The sequence below is a fragment of the Malania oleifera genome, chromosome 1 (genome assembly GCF_029873635.1).
Source record: "Malania oleifera isolate guangnan ecotype guangnan chromosome 1, ASM2987363v1, whole genome shotgun sequence".
NCBI classification, from domain to species: domain Eukaryota; kingdom Viridiplantae; phylum Streptophyta; class Magnoliopsida; order Santalales; family Ximeniaceae; genus Malania; species Malania oleifera.
The window spans coordinates 19787851-19808732 of NC_080417.1; the positions used below are offsets into that span (position 1 = coordinate 19787851).

A 20882-nucleotide genomic window follows, 5' to 3' on the forward strand; every position below is an offset into this window, starting at 1 on the left:
ATTAAAACTTCAAGAAATAAGATAGAATTGGATGAAATGTTTGGTAGTTTGGCATAACTTGTTCCTAGTTTAAAGGTGAAATCAAATAGGGAGTGCAGGTGGAATTGGAATGCGGGTGGGCATGTGGGTGAGAAGCCCAAATGAGGATTGCAAAGCAAGTGTTCGGCCTGGCCTGAGAACAGGGCCAGAGAAAGGGAAGTGGGTCCTGGGTGATGGTAGCTTAGGGTATGAATTTAGAGGTATAGGGGGGTGGGGAGTTCCTGTCTGTCCAAGCGTTAAGTACTCTAGTGGGAGCCGACAGGCCCATCGTCACATCACTTCCATCCTCGCGTCGACTCCCATACATTGGGTAAATTTTTAAGTGGTCGTTATTTAGTAATATGTAATATTTTATGTAATTATTCTACATATTGTTTTATTTTTATTTATTTATTTATTTTATGACTGGGAATAGTGGTAGCTACTAGCCAGGTTCCTTTGGTCCCTCTCCTGATCGCCAAAATTTTAAGGTGAACTAACTGTGCGTGTAATAGGCAACGCTAGGCAAGTCAAGGTGATTCGGATGGAAGTCCAACAACGGATCCTTTCAATCCTTCCTCCATCCTAATCACTAAGTCACACCCTAGCGGGGTTTTGTTTTAAAGTTGTTCAACTTGCAACAGTTATCTCTTATGATTGACGCAATACTCTCTTAGCACCTTGACTAGCCATATCAATGCGAAAAACGAATTGCACAGTGGATTATATGTTCATACGAACGCTGCACTCAATGCTAAACTATACAGAAATCATTCCCAGCAATTTTATGAAAGTAACAACAACAAATACACAAATAATTACGTGATTCGACAATGCCTACATTGACGTGAGCAAATGACGACAATTTCATTATCTTCTTGTCCAAATGACATGAACAATATGTCAACCATTACAAATACATCACAATCAACGTATATATAAAGTTCTTGGAGGGTTTTCCTCCAAATCCCAACCAACTTAACGTCCCTTTATTCAAAATTTGAAATCTACCTTGGATTTCCCAAGTCAAACCGTTGACGGTTTCAGGCAGAGAGTAAAATCTCTTAGACATTGCTCCAAACTATCGATGGTTAGAGAACTATCATCGACGGTTTCCCCTGCTGCTACTTAATTTTTCTTCATGTTTTCCCTTTGTGCATGTTGTCCACTGAGTATGCGAGCCACATATCACAACAATCTCCACCTTGGTGAACATATGCCCCTTAGGAGAAACCTGAAAACATAAACCCGTTACTCCACCTTGACCTTGGGACATTAGGTTGGGACCGCCTCCTGTCTCGCAACTGGAGACAAAAACCAAGTCCAAGCAATGCTTGAACTTGCCTGTAGCAGCTTTGATTTCTGCCAACAACCCCGACTTAGTTGTAGATATAACGACCTGAGACTGCGCTCTGAACTTCCAACAAGTTCTTCCCACAACAGTAAACATAAACAACAGAAACATCACCCCTTGCATCCTATCACCCGCTTCCCTACTGGAAGCTCCACCAACTCCCACATCTGATTATTATGCAGTAACTTCATCTCCTCCACCATAACACTCATCCATTTATTTTTCCCTTTGTTGTGCATTGCAACTTGAAAAATAGTAGGAACCTTACTACTAGTAGTAATGAATGCATAAAACACCAAAACATCAAATTTATGCTTGAGTGATGACCTGATAGTGCATTCGGACCTGTTGTTTTCTTACTGGTCTCCCGAGTTAAAACTCCCTATAATATGAACCATGTCATCTATGCCCTGATTCTATAACTTTACCTGCATCATATGTTCATTGTTGCTGTAGTTTTCTGGCATCTCTTTCTTTTTCTTTACTTGGATAAGCTGCACCATGACTTTTACACTAAAAACCATGTCTCCACTGATCACCACCTTGTTTGTCTAGATCACCCAGCTTGAACCCACATTTTCTATACCCCAGAAAGATGTACTATTCAGACATTACACCAAGCCTAGATCTCATCTCACTAGAAACGTGCGCCTGTGGACATCCATTCAAACCATAGTAGTCTACCACAAAACCTGCCCACAATTATCCTCCAAATCTCCCATCTAGTGATACTTTTGGCGATCGGTTAAATGAGAAACACGTCATACTCACTGACTTCACCAAGAAGTTCCCTGCAAGTTTTGCATACAACCTACCCTGCTTACAAAACTCTTTGAACTGAACTAGTGTATTCAATACCAATGTCTGACTTGAGGATTTCTCTGCCAGTTTGATTTTCCATCTCAGCCACAAGTTAAACCTGGGAAACACCTCTGATTTGTGCCGCATGAGATACACCAAGACCCTTCGTGATAAACCAATGAAAACATATGTCCACCCCGTGATGCTATCCTCACCGGTCCCCAAACATCTGAATACATGTAGTTACTTATATGCCTTAACCGCATATGCCACTGAACATCTGATTCATATTTTACTATTGTAGCTCCATCTACAATTGTTGTACCCTATAGTGCATAAATATTACCCGCTGATTTATGCCCCTTCATCACCATCAAGTCGCCTTCACACACTTTCATTATCTCACTTTCAAACTTGTAACTATATTCATTACAATCTAAAGTGCCCAATGAAATCACATTCTTCCTTAGATCCAGTACATGCCTTACATCACATAAATTTCTCACAACACCATCATGCATATTAATTATGATATTTACTATTCTAATTACTTTGCATGCAACATCATTTCCCATTAGAATAGAACCAAAATTTACTAACTTGTAGGTGCTTAACCAATTTCTATTTAGTGTCATCTAATAAAAACATCCAGAATTTAAGATCCAAGAATCCGTGATGCATTCTAAACCTGATGAAATAAATAGCATATTGCCATCATTGCTTTCAGATACTCCTTGCACTACATTGTAGATTGTGATGAACCCTCTTAATTTTTCAGCATTCCCTTTCTTCTACTCTGAACATTCCGATTTTATGTGCCTAATTTTTTCCCACTTAAAACACTTTGTCTTTTTTCTTCCCAGACTGCAAACGAGACTTATTATCACTCGACCCATTCGTGAATTTTCCTCTCCTACGTTCATGGTTACTCTTTACCACAAGCCATTCACCGTGTGAAATTTCATCGCTGGTCATTTTCCTTTGATGAAAACCGAGCAATGTGCCTATTACCTCTTCCAAATTTAGGCTTTCTTTGCCCCATGTTAGAGTAGTAACCAAATTCTCATACGTGTGAGACCCATGTAGGGGATTCAATAGCATCAACGCCTTGTCTTCCTCCTCGAACTTCACATCAACACGTATCAAATCACTTACAATCTAATTGATTGCGTTGATGTGTTAGTCCAAATTCAAACCCGCCACCATCTTAAGTCAATACAATCTTTGCTTAAGAAACAATTTGTTTGATAAAGACTTAGACATATACTGGCTTTTTAGTTTTCGTCAAACTACTACCAGAGAATCCTTATCCATAACGTGATATAACACATCATCAGCCAAACAAAGTCGGATGATTGACACTGCCTTTGCCCCCAATTCACTCCAACTTGCTTCCTCCATGCCTTCCGGTTGAACTTCGTATAAGGCCTTCACCATTTCTTACTGCACTAACATATCCTTCACTCTTTTCTACCACAAACTGAAATTTTTGGTTCCATCAAACTTGACAACGTCAAATTTTGCAGATGAAACTTCAGAGGCTATTACAATAATGTTCTGATACCAATTTGTTGTGAAAAACAATTTGCACGACGGAATATATGATCATACAAATGAAACACTCAATGGTAAACTATATAGAAACCATCCACAACAATTATATGAAAGCAATAACAACAAATATATGAGGAATTACATGGTTCGGTAATGCCTACATCCACGGGAGCAAATGACAATAATTTCACTATCTTCTTATCCAAAGGACATGAACAATACATCAATAATTACAAATACATCACAATCAACATATACATAAAGTTCCTGGAGGTTTCCCTCAAAACCCCAACCAACTTAATGTCCCTTTATTCAAAATTTGAAATCTGCGCTACGTTTTTCGAGCCAAACTGTTGACGGTTCCATCGACGATTTTAAGTAGAGAGTAAAATCTCTCAGACACTGCTCCAAACTGACGACGGTTAGAGAGCTACTTTGATGCCCCAATTTTTCATACCATTTTTTTTCATCTACAATAAATAATAAATATTAATCAAACATCTGTCACATCTTAAATTCTGATACCATATCAATATAAGTCGACCCGAAATGGGGTACCAGGCAATCAGTCTATCTTATACAAACATACTTAATAGAATACAAATAACCAAAGTTCTATACATCCATACACATCCCAAAAATCCATAATATAGCCTAGGGGATTTCACAAACATATCCCCAACACAAAACACTTACCTTGTCTACCGAAGTACCAACTCTCCTCTATCTCAGAGCTCTATCTACTGATCTGTCATTGTTTCCTGAAATATTTAAATATTTGGGTGAGATACCTCTTAATGAGACAAAATAAATTATTTACAGTGTGTGGCACATGAGTTTAGCTATATCGTAATATACTTATTTTAATGATTATATCTTTTGAGAAAATATACAGATATGTACTTATAATCATATAGTTATAAAACATAATTTCATAAGCTTTGATATCATTTCTCATACTCACACAATTGTAACCAATATTTATTAGCGAGAGGGAGAGTTTACACACCCATATATGTAATGCCTCTCTGCTTTGATTTCATTTGTAACCTTACCCGATTAACTCGGGTGCGGCTACAACGTATACTTATCAGGGCACTCACCTTACTCAGTAAACCCTCAAGCGGAGAGTTTTACTTCGCCTTAATTATTTATACCATTAAATACACTTTCATTTTACAATCAAACTCAAGAGTGTCCATGGTAACTCATACATATTCTATCTAAAACTCATGGTTACCCTGAGGATAATCAGATCATCATGCTTCCCCCGATGACCAGGTTGTGTGGCCTGAAGATTGAACCTAAACGCGGTTGACCTACATGGTTAGATAAAAACAATGAAACTGCCTGTTGGTAGTACGACTGGCCTGCCCACTCCCGGTTCGGATGCTAGGTGGCAAAACTACCGTTCTCACTGGGTCAATTTATTGCCACGCCACACTCTCCATGAGACCATGTGGTTGCACTAACACCTCGCTAGCAATAGTACCGTGCTCTTTATTCAACTCCAATCCATTAGGGTTCTCATTTCTACATTCCAGTATTCGCATTTTAGTATTTACATTCCAGTATTCACAATTCAATATCCACATTTCAATATTCACATTTCAATATGTTGGTACATTTCATCACATTAGAAATATTCTCATAATTTTCTATTTTATTTTCATCATTTCAATACACATTTCATCTCATATCAGTACAAAACTCAATTCAATACTCCTGTATAAAACATTTATATACCAACATATCTTTCTATCACATATATCATTCTTTCAATGAAAACACATTTGTATTGCATATTTTATCATATCACTGTAAAAATACATCTGTATAACATATTCCATCATTTCCTGCTAAAAATATATCTATGTTTCACATTTCATCGATTTAGTAAATAAACCTCGTATAATCATACTTATATATAAATGCAAATATTACTAGGTTTCCATTTCTTCATATCTGTACAAAATATTTCGATATAATCATATCATAATCTCATTTCTCAGTACAATTCGCATATTTCAATTTTAATCACATTCCTAGTATTATACAATCATTTCATATTTCCTCATGCCACAAAATTTTTGACCTGATATTCATAATATAGTAACCACCGTGAACATATCATATTTTCATTTTCACATATTTACTCAACCAATAATTTTCAAAAATAACTATTATAATTTATTCCCCTCACCTGACTTACTTAGAGACCTGCTAAATCCCAAATCCTACGCCCGCGGCCTTCGAAATTCAAAACCTTGAAATTCACATTTTCCTAAAATTAATCAACTCAACCCCTAGAATATTTCTCATTTAGCATTTCCTAGGCCTCATATACTCAAAATTAACAATTAAACCCTAAAATACCTTACTTACCCTGGTTTTGGAGTGGTGCCTCGGAACCCCAACTCAATGATCTGCTTAGATTAATTTGCAGAGAATCACCCCACGAACTTTGTGGTAGCTTCTGATCGTAAAAACGAGCTTAAATGGAGCGAGAATTGAAGAGAGAAGGAAGAGAGCTTCGTAGGGTTGAGAGAGAGAGAGAGAGAGAGAGAGAGAGAGAGAGAGAGAGAGAGGGAATTTGATTTTTGTTCAACAAATGAAGCTCGTGGATGCCCTTTAAAATCAGCATTGCAAACAAAACCGTCGACGATTTTCTGCACCCCTCACGAAACTGTCAACAATTTGGGTCTTTAACCGCCCTTTTTACCGTTTTACCTGTAACCGACTCGTAGTAAATACAAAATCTTTGACCGTTTTCTATGCCCCTCACCAAACCGTCGATGGTTTGGTCTTCACCAAACCGAATTTCCTCCTTTTCCTTATTTTTTTATTATTTAAATTTTTCAAGACATTACATTCTCCTTTCCTTATATAAATTTCGTTCTCAAAATTTGTTATTCATCACTTTTTTCTTCTTAAAAAAAACATTCTAATTTTATTAATTACCCTCACTTATGGCAGAGGAATATCGTGGTTACAAGGGAGGGTTCTAGGAGATTACAATCATACATAGAAAATTCTCCCAAAACTATTCATATCTTAGAACCAAAACACTATATATCCTACCCTACACTGTACAAATCAAAATGCATACCTTGTTATTTACTTTTACTTACTAGCTTAGCTCTGAGCTCCACTGAATAGATGTGGATATCTCTGGCGCATCCGTTCCTTTAATTCCCATGAAACTTCTTCAACTGCATGATTGCGCCATAGAACTTTTACCAATAGAATCTTCTTTGTGCGTAGTTCTTGTTCTTTCTGATCCAAAATTTGAGCTAGCACTTCTTCCTAAGACAAGCCATTACCAAGCTCCAGTGCCTCATAACTGATCACATGGGAGGGATTTGAGACGTATTTCCTTAACATGGAAACGTGAAATACGTCATGGATTTTGGACTTGACCAGTGGTAATGCCAACCTGTAGGCAACTGGACCCACTCTTTTAAGAATCTCGAATGGTTTAATAAACCTAGGATTCAGCTTACTCTTCCTCCCAAATCTCATAACCCCTTTCATTGGTGCCATTTTCAAGAATACATGATCTCTTACATCAAACTCCAATCTCTCGCCGGCGAGTATTTGCATAGTTCTTCTTGTAATAACCCCACAAACGGTTATACAAGATTAGTGGGGTGATTTCAAAAAGAAAAAAAAGAGAGTAATTAATTATTTAATTTAATTTAATTTAAAAAAAAAAAGAAAGAAAAAATAATAATTAAAATTTTATTTTATTTTTTTATTAATTAAATTTATTATTATTATTATTATTATTATTATTATTATTATTATTATTATTATTATTATTATTATTATATGAATATATATCACCTCCTGAAGCAGAAGCTTCAGGAGGAAATCAAAATTCACGCAGAAGTTATGCCCCCCCCCCCCCCACTCTAAGTCTCTCTCATATCCCCTCCGTCTCTCTCTCCCACTATCTTCAATTTTTTGGCTAATATTCGCTTGATCGAAATAAAAAAATACTATTGGACTCCATTCTCCGCCACCGACATTTCTACCAGTACGAATTTCTTGTGGGAGAAACGTAGGCATATCCCCTGGGGTAAGGTAAATTTACACTCTTACCTCAATTTTCCTTAAATCCTAAGCCTAATTAACGATCGAACACCACCACGAGAATCTAGGGATGATTCATTACAAGTCTAGTAGAGCGAATTTCTTATGGGGTCGTCGTAGACATAACCCCAAAATTAGGATAAGGGGGTCATTAAGGGATTAATTATTTTTTAATTATCGTAGATTTGAAATGTTAGAATATTGGGCATTCTGAGGTTGAACTTGGGTTATTGAATTCAAGATTCGTGAGTGTCGTGGGTATAATTTTGGGATCCCTACAGGCGTAATTAAGTAAAATCAGGGTAAGTGGAGTATTTTAGAATTTTAATGTTAATTTGGAGTATACGAAATTTAGAAAGTGATAAACGAAAGTTATTCTCGGAGTTGAGTTGAATAATTTGGGATAAATGTGAATTTCAACTTTTTGGGTTGTGAACACAGAGGGGCGTAGGAATTGTGTATTTTTGGCATAGGAATTGTGTATTTTTAGCGAGATCTCAGTAAGTTAGGTAATGGGAATAAATTATTACAGTAATTTTTTAGAATTACTGATTTAATAAATACGTGAAAATGAGAATATATTATTTTTCCTGAAATTATTATGATATGATTGTGTGGCATATAACTTATATTGAATTGTGGTGTTTTGGTATTTGAAATATAAGAGGTGATGAAAAGTGATAAATACTAATGAGTATTTTCTGAGAAATGTTGAAATATGTGAAACATGATATATACTATTATGAAATGATGGAATGTGCACAGAAAATGATGAGAATATTTTTATTGAGATGAATTTAAATATACTGATATAAGAATTGTTTTATTGAGAAATGTTGAAATGAGGATATATAAATATATCCTTGACATCCATCTTAGAGTAGTTTCCTCGCTTGAATGACTGACACTAATTGTGGTGAGGAGCGCATGCGTGACCCCACAAATTTAAACTCCTACTCCTTAGGAGGTATAAATATCACCTCTCTCTGTTGACAGTCGATGCTGGCATAATTAGATGCTAACCAGTCCATTCTCAAAATTATATCAAATCCATGTATGTTTAACACTACTTAGTCAGCTGATAATATTCTTCCCTAAATATCAACTAGATAGCCTCTAAGTACCCTTTGACATCCCACTACTGATCCTATCGGTGTAGTTACTAATAACTCGGTGTTCAATAGATGAGTTTCTATCCCCACATAATTTAACGTACCCTATAGACACGAACGAGTGTATGGCTCCTAAATCAAATAGAACAATAGATTTAATTGAAAGCATATTAAATGTACCTGTCACCACATTGCCATCTACCTCAGCATCTCCTAGTGTCAGCACATAAACCTTTGTCGGGGCTGTGTTCCTCTGCTGGCCTCCTCGGGGCACCTAGATATTTCCTCAGAATAATCTGAGAGTGGGAGCATTATTCTATGGTGCACAACAGTCTCGTGCCAGGTGACCCGGTCCCCCACACTGATAGTAGACATTTCTCCCCACTCAACACTCTCCCATGTGTCTTTTACTGCAACTAAGACAAACGGGATAAGTCTGCTCGCCTTGCATCTCACGGATCTCTGTCTCCTGCCTCTGTACTCCACTGTATCCACCTCTCCTCCATGGGCCTCGAATAGAACCCTCCTGAGATCTAGGAGGTGTGGATCCATTCCTATGGCCCTGCACCTCAGCACCCCTCTGTTTGCTCGCTTCCACCACGGCAACCCTATCTACCAGCTCTGCGAATTCATATACTTTCAACACCACCACTGTTCATAAATTTCTTGCCTAAAGCCTCTCTCAAATTTTCTTGCCTTCTTTGCCTCATCAAGAACGATGTACAAGGTAAAGCAGGACAGTTCAATAAATTTTACTGTGTACTGTTGGACCGTTCGATGGCCTCGATTTAGGTTCAAGAGTTCCTCCAATTTTGCTTCACTAGTGGTGGGAAGAAATTATCGGTTGTAAAATATCTCTTTAAATCGGCTTCAAGTCAGAGCTACAGGTACCAGCCTCTGCTCCTCCAGAATTCTCACAGCAGACCACCAACGTTCAACCTCCTCGGTTAGTCTGTAGGTAGCATATAATACTCTCTACTCAATAATATATATGATAATGATATCTCTGATACCATAATACATAATCTGAGTCAGCTCGGACCCAAAGGGGTACCGGGGATAAACTTGCCCATACATACATACCAACTATGCAGCGGAAACCATGATGTACTTAACCTTCTATACAATACTAGAGTTTTACTGCATCCATAAATACATATATACATCCCAAATGAACCATAAATACCGTAGGGTCATACCCAAAAATCCATCCTAATCTCAACCCAACTACTTACCCTTCAACCAAGGTAGCACTAATAGCCTTCTCTATCTCGGAGCTCGCTTCACTCATCTGTCTAGGTTTCCTGAAATGTTTGTATTGCTAGGGTGAGACACTTCTCAGTAAGGGAGATAGACTAATATCAGTGTGTGCCAATATAAGTATTATTATGTTATAAACATATACTATACATAATAAACTGTATTTGATAAGTAAGGAAAATCTGTACATACTTTAACTGCATTTAACAATCAGGTAAAACTGTTATACATAAATCATATTTCAATATAACATACTGTGTCATACTATAACTTTATATTCATATAAATCATACGCTACATCTGTATATTAATGAAATCATACCCTGGATGGATAGTTAGCTGATGTCATGTATTACCCCACATGACTGGGTTGTGCGGCCTGTAGGCCAGGGGGGCACACTACTCTTCTCTACGCTCAATCGACTATCTATCTCCCACACTATATCTGAGACGTGTGGTAGCACTACTTGATCTGAATAGCTATGGTACCGTGCTCTGAAACTTAACTAAGCCATCAGGGTTCTGCTATCATATAGTAAATTTCATAAATAACTACATTTTAACTATTTCATGATTCTGTGTATAATCTGATATGATAATATTTCTGAATAAACTGTTATATATATATATATATATATATATATATATATATATGTTCATGACATCTGGGCCGGCTGAAATATCATGGCATCTGGACCGGCTGAAATATCACGTCATCTAGGCCAATTGAAATATCATGGCATCTGGGCCGACTAAATAATCACGGCATCTGCGCTTGTTGAATAATCATAATATACTGAAAATATAATTTCTATATTATTACAGTTTCTCTAAAAATAAACTATTGTCAAATCATGCTTGTTCTGTGGAATCATAAAATATTCCGACATGCTATTATTGCTGTAAAATATATACTTATGCCACACGAGTGAGTGCTACTATATAACATACAATTTGTCTGGGAAAAGCGTATTTTACTAAAAAATATTATTAGATCTGTTTCTAGGGTTTTTCTCAATTCAACATCAGTATCCCCAAAAACTAAACTAAATCATATATAAATTTCTGAATCAAATACTTTATATTCAATAATAAATTTTCTAAAAATACATGACTTAATTCATTCCCTTACCTGGCTTACTAAGAAGCCTGTTGGAAACCCAATTCCACACCCCATGGCGTTCGAAGTGCAAAATCCTAAAATTACATTTTCCCCAAATTAATCAACTTAACCCCCAAAATATTTCTCATTTAGCATTTCTTAGGCCTCATATACTCCAAATTAACAATTAAATCCTAAAATATCATACTTACCCTTGTTTTGGAGTGGTGCCCCGGAACTCCAATTCAACGATATGCTCTGGTTAATTTGTAGAGAATCATCCAACGAACCTCGTGGTAGCTTCAGATCGTCAAAACAAGCTATAACTAAGCTGAAATCGAAGAGAGAATGAGTTGGGGCCGTAGGGTTTTATAGAGAGAGAGAGAGAGTTTTGGCTTGATTAAATAAAATGGCCCGCGGTTCTTCTTTAAAATCAGCTCTGCCTAGAAAACTATCAACGATTTTCTGCACTCCTCAAAAAATCGTCGATGGTTTGGGTTTTAACCCGTCCCTTTTTACCGTTTCACTTGTAACCGGCCCACGGTAAATAAAAAACCATCAATGGTTTTATTAGAATTCCAGAAAACCGTCGCCGATTTTCTTCTCACCAAACCATTTTCCTCTTTTCTTCTATTTTTCTATCATTTCTATTTTTAGTCTCTACACCCTTGCCTACGTCCACGCCTTGATTCACACCCAAGGTTTCCATAATCCACTAACAGACCTCCTTCACCGGCATAGAAGCCTTTACACAACGGGAACAAATCCTTTTCGCTCACCAAGGGCCTATCAGCAAGGTTCACCAAGAACCTTTGCAATTTTGGTTTACCAAGAACCCTATGTTCACCAAGAACCCTTTTACACCAAATGAAATAAAATGATTACAAATACAAATGCTCCTTGAATGAACTGATATTTGATGCAATAAAATCCTCACACAACTCTCTCAAAGTAGTGTATCTATTGATTTTTTCAGTTTGATCCCTGTTTTGATGCTAACAAAGCACATGTATCTTATGTGTGTACTTAGTGTTTTGAGCAGGTTTACAATTACAAATGCACACACACACAAAAGAGGAAGATGGAAGCCAGAAAGCTCACATCAACTGGCGGTTTTCATGAAAGACAGAAGAGCATAGAAGAAGACATTTGTTTTGTAATTGTATTGCATTTTTTTTTTATTATTTGGTCTGTAATAATGCATGCATCTGCATGATATGGCTTGAATGCTCAGATAATCATAGACTGACCTTAGGGCACCTAGATTTTAACCAAAAACCCTTTTAAAAAAAACTAAATTCAAACAAAAGGTTCTAGAACAAATTTATGTAACTTCAGTCAACTGACGTCGAGTTTTTAGGCTTAATTCAAAAGTCTCGATCGACCGAACCCTTTAGTACAAATCAGCTTGGTCAACCAAACTGGCCCTGAGTCAAAGTTTGACTGTCTTGGTCGACTAAACCCTTGGCAATGTAAATGCCACGGTCGATCGAACCGTTTGGAAGTCAACATTTTGACTTTGCTCGGTCGACCATTCTGTTTTGAACTTATCTTCCTCGATTGATTGAACCAATACATGTTTGACACCCAACTACTTGGTTGACCGAACCTTGTAGTTCATTTTTGCCACAGTCGATTGAAACCAGAGGAATGGTCAATCGAACCTTGCCTTGGTCGACTAAACCTAAAAGGGGGTTCAAAATCGCCTTGATATGGTCGACCAAACTTGTAGTTCAAATTATCCACGGTCGACCAAACTCAGTGATATGGTCGTCCAAACCTTTAATACGGTTAACCGAAACTCTCGGGCTGGAACTTTTTAAAAGCGCTAAAATGTTATTATCTTTTAATTAAAATTTTTCAAAATTCTGAGCGTGTCCCTAATGGTCATAATTTTCGTAAAATCTATAAATACCCCCTCATAACTCCAAATTGGTAATTTTGATTAATTCTAAATTTCTCTCTAATCCTTTGTTAATCAAAGTTCCCCCAAATCATTTTTATTGAAAAAATCATTCCTTTGGGGCAAATGTTTTTAAACAAAAACTCTTCAACTCTCTTTCCATTCACTTATTTCAAAATCACTTTGGAAGAGAGTGTATTTATTTTGGGCATTTCATTTGTATTCACATGCACATACTCTCACTTGTTATTTATTTTCTGAAAAAAATCATTTTGAGGGTATTGGTTGGGTTTCTCGCGGTTATTTCTTTGATAAATATTTTTTAGGAGAAAAATTATTTACAGCACAAATATTTTCTTGAGCCTAAATTCTTAGATTTTTAAAATATTTTTTATTTACAAAAATATTTATAGGAGAACAATAATACTCATTTTTCATATATTTTATTTGTGCAAAATAAACTCTACTGAGCATATTTTATATCATATTAGAGTGCATGTATTTAGAGCTTAAACGTTGTACATATCTGTTTGTATTTAGAAGTATTTTATCATGTATAAAAATGGTATTTAATGTATCGGTTGGGTTCATCGCATTAATTGAACTGGGGAGTCTCAGTTCCGTAAGTGAGACCGGTTGGGTTCAGTCCAAAATTTGAACTAGGGAGTCTCAGCCCCATAAGTGAGACAAGTTGGGCTCAACCTTGTAATTGAGCTGGGGTTTACCTTACCTTATAAGAAAAGATTGTAGCGGCTTTTGCTCCGCCTGTTTAAGTAAGCAGTGATAGTGGAATCCTTGGGGGGTATGCCCAAGGCGGGGACATAGACTGGTTTCGTTGGCCCTTGATAACAAATATCATGTGTCGCTCTCTCCTTATCTCATTTAATTTATGCACTTTAAATTCAACATGTGTATGCTTGTTTATTTATGGTTATAACAAATTGCATGCACACATTATTTTAAATGAGATACACGTGTATGTCTGCACATATTGCTTCTTCAGTTTTTACATACAAGACCATAATTAAAATGGGATATAAGATGTGGTGAATCGATGTAATTGTTTAAATTAGCGAAAAAGTTTTTAAATATCTAATTCACCCCCTGCCTCTCTTGGGACCACACCAATTCCAACAGTATCACCAAGATTAAGGAGCAAGAGAAAAATTGAGCACAAATATGATTAACTAATTGAAGTGTGCTTACCAATGATATATGACCATGTTGATTAATTCTTAAACAAGCTTTTGGACTTGTATTTATAGGCAAAACGAGCAACTAGCCTTTTTATGGCTATTGGGTGTAGAACCTCGATGCAAATCATCAATGGTTTACCCCAAACCGTCGACTGTTTCCTCATGCATAAATTCAATTTAGCTTATTGCTTGAAACCGTCGATGCACCCGGGCCAAACCATCGATGGTTTGCCCTGTTTCTTTACAAACTTGATATTCTTGTTTACTTAGGTGCATGGTTTTGGTTTTAGCCCAACCACGACCAAGTATATAAAAGATTTACAATATTAGGATGATTTAAAACTTGTCCCTTACGAAAACGTAGTAAGTATAGGATATTTATGTAAAACTCTTTGTTTTATTCTTTGAAAACTCATTAAGTTTTGTTCTAAAAATTTGGTGATATCCTATATACTTATATCCTGTGTTAATTTACGTGTAATCCCAAGAGGGGGGGGGGGGTGAATTGGGTATTTTTAAAATTCTAGGCCTTTAAGCCCTAATTTTAAAATTGCAACTACAAATGCTAGCCTGGAGAAATTTAAATTTCAGTATTGATCAATTTACTAAATTCAAGTTAATATTATCTTAAGTAATTCAGTATTACCCAATCAATTTTAAGTGTAGCAATTATATAAAGTATACATAATAAACAATTAATTAAAAGCAAGCGGAAATAAAAAGAGTTAAGGGAAAGAGAGATGCAAACACATATTTTTATGAGGTTCGGCCTAACCCGGCCTACGTCCTCCCCTTGAACAACCAACTTAAGGATTCCACTAATACACTCCTTTAACTGGGACGAATCTTCCCTTTACAGTCCGCTACTTACAAGAGGCGTAGCTTCTTCCTCAGCCCAGTTCACAACTCGAACGGCCAATACAATAATATGATTACAATTTTCTACAAACTCGAATGCTCCTCAACAAGCTAATGAGTGCAATCAAATCCTAGTACATACTCAAATGATATAACTTGAAGCTTAATGGAGTGAATGTAATATGATCAATAAAGTCTTTTTCTATAACAACTATATGATCTTTGTATAAAGAGTATGTATGATAAATATGCTTCAAAGATCCAAGTCAAATTTATGATCTTTATAAAAATATTTTGACAATAAGTTTTCTCCGAAGATCTAAATCAAATATATGACCTTTATAAAAATATTTAAACAATTAGTTTTCTCTAAAGATCAAATATATTTAACGATTAACAAAGCTGAGATGAAATCTTTGAATAAAGAATAAATGTGATAGTTTTCAAAGATTCAAAACTTTAGCAAATCCTTTTCTCAATATATATATATAAGAACTCAAGATCTGACTCTCAAATAATATTTCAAAATCAGTTTGTGAGAGAATAAAACTTTGAGAATAAGATTGAATATCAAAACACAATACTTTATTTACCAAACCTCCAAGAACATGATCTTGATTGTAACAATATGAATGAATGCCCTTTGGTCTTTAAAATCAACGTAAAAAATGCCCCAAAGAAGTTTTATTCTGATAGAGTGTAGGGAAAAGTGTTCATGAGTTGTGCTAAAACTCATTTTAGGGTTTTTAGGTTTAATATTTATAAGCATGGTCGGCAGATGGGTGCATCTTGACCCTTGGATATATCAAGATATATTTTAGTTAAGAAAATTTTGCTCGTTGAGCACTGAAGTGTCACTCTGCCCGATAGACTCATTGACGAGTGCACACTTTCGTCAAAGAGTGCTCAACACTTGTTCGTTAACGAGAACATTGGTTCGTCGACGGATGGAATTTCTGAGATTTTTGAGCTGTCGGTATTTTCTCGTTGACAAGAGCAAAGCATTCGTTACCAAGTGGCCTTTATGAATTCGTCGATGAGGCTAGGAGGTTTGTCAACGAGGCCTCTATTTTTCAGAATTATTTGCCTCTAAAATGTTCATCCAACTTAGAACTAATGTAAATTGATTTTTCATGAAATGCAAGAGTCCTAAGGTTAGTCTAGGGTCTTTTTGAGCTTCCAACTACATCATATGAGATATGTAAATACAAGTAATACTAAATACCCATTACAATTGAAAACTTTGAGCTTCTTCATTCTTTTGCTCTTCTAATTTCATGGATTGTGCCAGGTTGTATACGCTTTAAGTTCCTCACGAATTTCATGACATCCTTACCTTCTGTGCATGCTAAGTAATGATCATGTTCACGATCTCAATATACAGGTAAGATACTATGTGATTTGTCATTATCAAAATGGGATTATACTTATAGAGTCAACAATCTCCCCCTTTTTTGATGTTGACAAATACACGAGCAAAAATAGGTTAAGTCTTATAATATGGCAATGTAATCCAGAAAATATTACAATTGTTTTTTTTACTCTAATAAATATCCTCTCCCCTTTTTGACATCAATCAAAAAGGTATACAAAAATATACAAAGTTAAATATTTCTCCCCTTTGTTAAAAGAAAATTTATCTCTCCCCTTTTCTAAAGATATAATTGTTTTTTGAAGTCAAATTTCATGTTTAACATACGACATCATTTCAATCGATATTGATATAGGTAAGCAATTCAGTTCATTTAAGTTCAAAGATCATGTGCGTATCAACATGTATCATATATCCATAAAATATTTAACATGCAGTAGTCTTTACCAAATTTTTATTTAAGTTGCTCCCCCTCAGTTATGTATTCTAATATATCTCTAGGCAACTTCTCTATTGTGCATGAGGCTTAATTCACGTCTAATTTGGATAAACCTATCCTTCGAAAGTGGTTTCATGAATATACCTGCCCATTGTTCATTCGTGCACAAAAACTCAAGTGCAACATCCCCCTTTTGCACATGGTCATGTTGAAAGTGATGTCTAATTTGTATGTGCTTAGTTCAAGAATGTGATATGGGGTTCTTTGAGATGTTTATTACACTCGTATTGTCACACTTTATAGGAACAAATTTATAGTGCAATCCATAGTCCATTAGTTGTTGCTTCATGTATAGCGTTTGAGCACAACAACTTCCAACCACTATGTATTTAGCTTCGATTGTGGATAATGCAACTGAATTCTTTTTCTTGGAAAACCAAGAAACTAAGGATTGTCCTAAAAAGTGACAAGTGCCGCTTTTGCTTTTTCTATCCACTTTGCTACCAATAAAGCCAGCATCAAAATAACTAACAATCTCAAAAGAAGTGTACTTAGGATACCATAATCCAAGTTCAATAGTTCCAATAAGGTATCTAAGTGATCTTTTAACTGCTCATAGATGTGACTCTTTAGGTGCAGTCTAAAATCTTGTGCATAAGCATACGCTAAACATCCACCAGTATACCTTGCTCATCTTTATCTAATTTTATGGAAGAGCTCACAGGTGTTCCTAAAATTTTACCATCTTCCATGTTAAACCTTTTGAGCAAGTCTCTAATATATTTTGATTGGTTATAAAAATCTCATGTTTTTCCTGTTTGATCTGAAGTCCTAGAAAGAAGTTAAGTTCATCCATTATGCTTATTTCAAATTCAATTTACATATAGATGGCAAACTCATTACACAACTCTTCGTTTGTTACTCCAAAAACGATATCATCTACGTATATTTGTACTAGGAGCAAATTACCATTTTTAGTCTTTATGAAGAGTGTTGTGTCAATCTTCCCTCTAGTAAATCTATTATCTAGGAGAAAACCACTAAGTCATTCATACCAAGCTCTAGGATCTTGTTTCAACCCATACAAAGCTTTATTCAATTTATAGACGTGATTTGGAAATTTGTGATTTTCAAATCCTGGGGGTTGTTCTACATAGACTTCCTTATTAATATAACCATTTAGAAATGCGCTTTTCACGTCCATTTGATATAATTTGAAGTTTGATGAGTGACATAAATTAGAATAATTTATCACTTCTTAAATTTAAATTTTGACATAATTTTATTTATTTTTTTTACTGATTTTAGGTCTCACTGCGGTCATTTATTTTTATTATAGATTTGAAGAATGTTAAAGATGAATTTGGTCATTCAAGTGAGTCGGGCTCCATGCAAGAATGAGGCATGCTGGGCTTTTAAATTAAAATGGGGAGCTGGACTCACCTTGGAGCAGGCCTATGCGTGAGATGGGCTTGGTATTGGAGGCATCCGAACATATCCATGCAAGAAGAGATTCACGTGAGCTGGGCTTAGGTGCTGGCTTTGAAAGAGAAATAAGAAGGGGTTGTGGGTGCACGTGAAGAGACCCATGTGTGTGGGCATTGAAACAAAATTTTGAATAGTCAACAATTGTAGGTGCTGGAGGAAAAACTAAAAAAATAAAAAAGGAGGCCGAGCCTTGATGTGACCCGGCCATGCAAAGGAAGAAGAGGTGCTGGGTAAAGGAGGCGGCCAGGGTTCAATTAAAATGGTTGGAGACATTTTTGGGGAAAAGGGTTTTGTTTTTGTTTCTTTTGAAAAAGGGTCTAGTAGGGTTTTCTTTGAAAAAAAAAAAAGTGGAGGCCGCATAGGGAGCCTTTTGCCGGCCAGCGCTAAAGAGGGACACACACAGCAGTTCTTGGTGGGTTTTTTGCAGCAAGGCGCAGCAGGCTTCGACTAGGAGAAACCAGTACGGCAGTAACTGTGGTCATCTTCTCCAGCGAACTTCGAGGGTCCAAGGAGGGTCTTTTTTTCTAGAGACAAGTGCCGCAGGGAGGAAGGCGCTGCATACGACAGCTGGGTTGTGTGTGATTTTTCTTCTATTCTTTGGAGAAAAGAAAAGATGGTGAATTCGTTTATGTGGAATTTAATTTTTATTTTGAACTAATTATCTTTATTTAAGGAAAATGATGTAATCTAGTTTTAAACTATGTTTGCTTTTTTATGCTAATCTGAAGTAATTTTTTTCTATGTTTGTTTGATTTATTTTAGGCTTATTGCTTTTAATTAACGGTCCATTAATTAGATGATTTTGATCTTATGATTTGCTACCGAAATAGAAAATTATAGGATAGATATTGGATATTTCAGCATAGGTAAATATAGATATCGAAAGACTTATATGGACCTATGTAGTATTAAAATCGTGGGTCTTATGACATTCTTGTTTTATTAATTTGCATACTCTTATGTTAAATAATGAATAAGAATAGTTTCCAATTGACTATCGAAATAGGCTTTTGGGAAGAATTGAAGATTTTCTAGTAAACAGAGAAAATGAAATCTTATTAGTTAGGTTAGTAACACATAGTGAGAAATTAGGTGAAATCGATTTTCTAGAAGTTTTCTTTCTCATTAATTTGATACTTGGCAAACAATTTTATTTTCCTTTGAATAGTTTCTTTAAAGTGATTTTATTTCAATTTGCACTTACAAAAATCTTAATTTCTTTTCTAAAAAAAGTCAAGATTAGTATAATTTTGGTACTTAGCAAAAGTAAGTCACAATTCCCTGAGGATGATGCTCGTCTCATCACTAAACTATAAAACTACGATATTGTACACTTGCAGTTTTGCATTGATCACGTTTTTGGTGCCGTTGTCAGGGATTCATTTCTTCTTATTTTTTCCAATATCAACACAAAGTAATCTTGGTTTTAATTTAGAATTTTATTTTTTTATTTTAATTTATTTAATTTTAATTTTAATTTTAATTTTAATTTTATTTTTATTCCAGGTGTGCTTTTGAGGTTGGATGCGCCGTGCTAGAACCCTTGACATTACTCCTTTTGATCCGGAGATTGAAAGAACTCTCAGAGCACTAAGAAAGAAGAAGGTACTAGCCATGTAGAATAGACAACAAAATGCGCAGCGCAGCCACACACCTTGAAGGATTATGTATGACCGGTTGTGAATGACAACTACTCGGGTATTAGACACCAGACCATTAACGCGAACAACTTTGAGCTCAAACCCGCCTTGTTCAGCATAGTGCAACAAACCCAATTTAGCGGATCGCCACTTGATGATCCTAATATTCATTTGGCGATATTTGTGGAGATTTGCGACACTATAAAGATCAATGGGGTTGCTGAAGACACCATTAGACTGAAATTGTTTCCTTTTTCTTTCAAGGACAATGTAAGAGGTTGGCTACAATCTCTACAATCGGGAAGTATCACTAGTTGTAGGACATGACAGAAAAGTTTCTGGCTAAGTTCTTTCCACCTACAAAAATAGCCCAACTCAGGAGTGAGATTGGTCAATTCAAGCAAAATGATTTTGAATCACTCTATGAAGCTTAGGAAAGGTATAAAGATTTGATCTGATGCTGCCCACAACATGGATTTTCGGATTGGTTGCAAATTCAGATGTTCTATAATGGGTTAAATAGGCAAACTTCGGCTTTAGTTGATGTTGCGTCTGGGGGAACTTTGATTGTGAATTCAGGCATAATCCCAAGAAGGGGGGGGGGGGGGTGAATTGGGTATTTTGAAAATATTTAATTTTACTTCATTAATCAGTCCATATTTTAAGATTTAACAAAGACAATCACCAGAG

The 20882-nt window shown here is 35.8% G+C and overlaps 1 non-coding gene across 1 annotated transcript; it reads right to left on the reverse strand.

Annotated features, from left to right (window-relative positions):
* Positions 1-20563: 20563 nt before the first annotated feature.
* Positions 20564-20670, reverse strand: LOC131147301 (small nucleolar RNA R71). The gene has a single exon (XR_009134691.1). It is a non-coding gene; the product is annotated as a small nucleolar RNA R71 (small nucleolar RNA).
* Positions 20671-20882: the final 212 nt, after the last annotated feature.